Below are 4,877 nucleotides of genomic sequence, written 5' to 3'. Positions count from 1 at the left end.
TCATCATCCGCAGCTGGGTGATGACAGTTAGCGCAATAGCCGTGATAGACGACATCATCTGCAACAGGGGTAAATAAAACCCTGAGTACGAGAATGTACTCAGCTAGACTTACCCGTCATAAACCAGAAATAAAGTGACACCAAGGAGTATGCGAGGCTGATCTTTGTGGGCTGGTTTGACTCACCTTTTGCATAAAAGCCTTTGTTGTAAGCAGTTCATTTATTCATATTTCAGCAGCAGGTTCATTACTTAACAACTATCCACTAGATTAGCACCTGTTCTAAGCATACACTTGAGTAATTAAGCATTTCAATAATAACCATATCAAGATTATCACTTTGCTATCAACATTCTCATCATAACCATCAAGTTTATTTAGTGAATTCTACGTTGCCGCTGCCCAAGTCAAGTTCTCACTATCCGGGAGAGACGGCGATTCGAATCGATTCCTATCTAGCTGGAGGGGTATTCCTAACACTCACCCAAGCATACTTCATGACGGCAGCTCGGATCACCTTTAGCACAACTCCGGACCAATTCGCGGGTCCGTACGGCGCCGCACCCCCAGGGACCGCCAATCTGCCAGGGTCAGGACTCTAACCTGACACCTCGGTCTTACGCCATTGACTCCCCGCACATCCTTGCTACCAACCGGGGTGCGCACTTGAACCGAACGGGGTATCCGGCTGGAGATGCACTCGTAGGCTTCGCGGTCGGAACGACTTATCCGGCCAACTAAGTGATAGGCATGCGTTCAACATGACACGGGGACGTACAGCGATTCGGTCCTTAAACGACACAGACGGGGATAGGTTCACACCCAAGACCTCCATGCCTTGTTGCTGCACTATCGTCATCCCGCCCGGTCTCAAGTTCATCATTAGCACATGGTTATTTCCACGATAGCAAATATAGCCAACCGTGATCATCATCCACCTAACTCTCGCAGGTGACAGGAAATCACCCGGCTTCTACCGAGCTAAGAGTGGCTAAGCATTACTTCGATCCTGGACCTACTTTGGTAATGTTTAAGGTGGACAAGGTAGTCATTATGCAGCAAGGGTGTCATATCAACGCCTACCACTTAATGCAATAATATATATAACCATAGTCATTTGATAGCTGAACATCATAACAAAATAGTAGGAGGCTTATAATGCTCCGGGGCTTGCCTTCAACGTAGGTAGAGGGACGGTGGTCAGGGCACTCCGGCAAATCATTCTCCTCCTCAGCTCCTTGAGGTAGTTCCACTTGCTGTCCTTCCGGCTCTGGCAGCTCGAACTCCAGCACCGTCACTCCCTTGGGTACACCTATGGATGCATGACAAGGAGATGAATATAGAGAATGCACATATGATGTATGATGTCATGATGAGGAGCCAAAGAGACATAAAACAAGGTGCAACATGACCATAAACTTCTAAGATTAAGTGAATCATGGAATAACAAGTAAGTGCATACTTCTTCTCTGGTAGAGAGACTAAATAGACAAGTTAAACAAGTCCTAGCTACTCTTACCCAGTCACTGGTTTAGTAGACAAACCAACCAGTCACAAGTTTCAGCTATAACTCGAGTATCACTTAACCAAATTAAGCAAGTAAGCACTTTCTGGAAAGCTTAACAAATTGTCTACAATTTACTTTTAGACATCCCAGCATGATTCCCAACTGAAATATGCTAAAACATACAAAGTTGGCTGGCTGCTCTGGAAATTCCAGAGAGCAAGCACTTTGTAGCAGCTACTTGAAATATGCATAACTTTCAAACTACTCAACCAAATGTCATGAAATTTGGACACGAAGTAGATCAGTAAGTTAGCTACAAGTTTGTTGTAGACAAGTTTCCCAGAAAACACAATCTTCACATAGCTCTTAATCAATTGCCCTCAGCTGTACAGAAATGCTCTAGGAAAGGCAAAAATAGCTAAAATAATATTTTACACATAGTAAGAATGTATCAAAGGAACAATCCAATTGCACCAGTAGATAGAACATGACTAAGAAACACTAGAAAATATCATGGCAAGGTCTAAATTCATTTCTATCATCACCTTTTCCATTTATTTAATTATTAAGGTGATTTAATGAACCTATACTCCAAATATTCCAAAACTTCTAAGAAATTTACAGCAATCTACTCATGCTGACATACGATCACTGTAAAATTTTCAGAACATTTGCATGTACACATTGTGAGGTATAAAAATAACAAGTTATTAAAGGCATGCAAGGCATAAATGTGAAACCCTATCAAAAAGTGTCAAACAACAGATTTCAGATTTTTCCTAGCTTTGTCTACACATAAGTACAACACTCAGCAAGTTTCATCACAAAAGAAGCTATAACTTATTTATTAAAAATATCACAAGAAACTCCTATTTAAGCAAGAATGATTTTTAACTCCTCAACCAGGCTTCCAAAAATCATGAAAAAATTATCAGAGCCTATTCATAATATAAGTAACAACTCCCTAATTTTGCATGGCCAGCAGATCAACATATCTCAAGATATAATTACCCACTGAAAATCCAAGATTAATTTATATATATTTATTTCTACAAAAACATGGCCTGTTTCATATTTGTATTAAAAACTAGACTTCTGCTGGAACCTAGCAAAATTGGAATCACCATATTTGGATCTCTAAAACTCCAGATATGAATTTTACAAAAACCGCATTGGCTCTGCAAAAACAGTGACCCAGGGGTGAGAGAGGAGAGGCTGACACCCGGGACCCACGGATCAGTGAGACGGGGACAGGGGAGATGCTCGTCGCCGGCGAAGCTCATCGACGACGAGGTCTCGGCCGGATCTAAGGGCACCTACGTGTTCCTCTCATCAAGGCGACTCTGTTGACCTACTTTACCCGCGCTCTACTGGACCCTAAGGTGCTCGCCGTCGTGAATGGCGGAGCGGCGGCGCTGCGCGGCGATACGCCGGCGGATCCAGGCAACGGCGACGCGGTAGAGGTTGCGGACGAGCAAGAGCAGCTCAAGGCGAAGCTATAGGAAGAAGAATCACGGCCAGAGGTGAACCAGAGAGGTCTGGCCACATTGCCGGTGATCTCTGTGAACTCCGGCGAGGTGAAGCTCGCGACGGAGATGACAATGTGACCTCACCGGTGCTCGGCTAAGGGAATGGAGTGGACGTCGAGGTAGAGGACGTCAAGGCGGAGCTCTGGACGGGCTGGCTTGGCCGGAGACGCGGTGGAACGACCGGAGAAGCTCGCCAAAGCGCGGCGGAGCTCACCGAGGCGACGGCGGAGCGAAATGTGCTGCGCTGAGCGAGTGGAGAGCGCGTCTGAGGCGTCCACTCGGTGCGTGGTGACTTGGAGACGCCGTGGGAGCTGACAGGCGGGGTCGTCGACGGCGTACGGTCGACAGGTGGCCGGACACGCGGCGGCGGGCGGCGTCTGTCCAAACTGAATCGGGCGATTCAGTCGCCATGGCCACTGACTGAATCCCGAAGTTTGTCGACGTTTTACTCTCAGCTCACTCGGTGGTTTTGGCTGGGATTTGATCCTCTGGACAGAGCTACATGAGTTCTACAACTTTGATTACAAGATCAAAGCCTAACTCCGTCTGGATTTCAAACTACAAAGCTCCAAACAACCCTACCTCGAAACTGCGTGACTCAACACTTAGCCAAATTTGGCTAAGTGTGAAATCAGCCCTGATTTTTGGCTTGTGAGCAATTTTTGGATGTGTTCTATGCTTTTTCATAAAAAGTCATCAACATAACTTTTGTAGCTTATGAAATTCTCTACAACTTTGCTTCAGGTGTCACAGAGATGCAAAGTTTCTAACATTACTTTCATAAAACATCTTTGAAAAGAGGTCTAGGAGTCAAAACAAGCCATTCTAGGTTTAACCCTAACCTAGGGGCATTTTTGGCCAAAACCTTCAACATGGACTTTGCTCCAAATGATATTCTAAACATGATTGAAGTATTTTGGAAGACAATGTACACTTGTTTGCATTGGTTACCCCTTATAGTCACTCAATTCAAGTCACACAAGCAATTCAATCATACATGGTATACATAAGATGACATGTGATCATGTTAGATGCTTATGAATGGGCATGATGATGCTTATGTTAATGCAATGCTCATGGTTAACATGCATGCTAACACTAGGAGTGTTACAGCCCTCCACCCTTACAAAAATCTCGTCCCGAGATTTGAAAGACGTACCATTTTTCGTAGAATGAGGGATAAGTTACTTGTAAATAGTCTTCCCTTTCCCAAGTGGCATCCCTCTCATTTTGACGGTTCCACAAAACTCTAAAAAGTTTGATCACTCTCCCACGAGTAACCCGTTCCTTGACATCAAGAACTTGCACAGGCTTTTCTTCATAAGATAGGTCTGACTGCAACTTGATATCTCTCGTTTCAACTCTCTCTTCGGGCACACGAAGACACTTCTTGAGTTGAGACACGTGGAATACAGGGAAAATAGCTCTCATTTCGGGAGGTAGTTGCACTTTGTAAGCTACCTTACCACTCTTCTCAATGATTTGGTAGGGACCCACATACCTAGGGGCAAGCTTTCTTTTAACGCCAAAGCGATTTACTCCTTTCATGGGCGATACCTTTATGTACACAAAGTCACATATTTCGAATTCAATTGGCTTTCTTCTTCGGTCAGCATAGCTTTTCTGCCTAGCTTGGGCAGCTCTCATGTGTTGTTGGATAACGAGAACTTGCTTTTCCGCTTCTTTGACAAAGTCAATCCCGTAGTACCTCCTTTCACCAGGTTCGACCCAGTTTAAAGGAGTTCTACATTTGCGGCCATACAAGACTTCGAAAGGAGCCATTTGGATACTTTCTTGATAGCTATTGTTGTAAGAGAATTCAGCTAAGGGTAGCCATTTCTC

The sequence above is a fragment of the Sorghum bicolor genome, chromosome 2, assembly GCF_000003195.3.
Source record: "Sorghum bicolor cultivar BTx623 chromosome 2, Sorghum_bicolor_NCBIv3, whole genome shotgun sequence".
Lineage (NCBI taxonomy): Eukaryota > Viridiplantae > Streptophyta > Magnoliopsida > Poales > Poaceae > Sorghum > Sorghum bicolor.
This window is presented reverse-complemented; position numbering follows the sequence as displayed.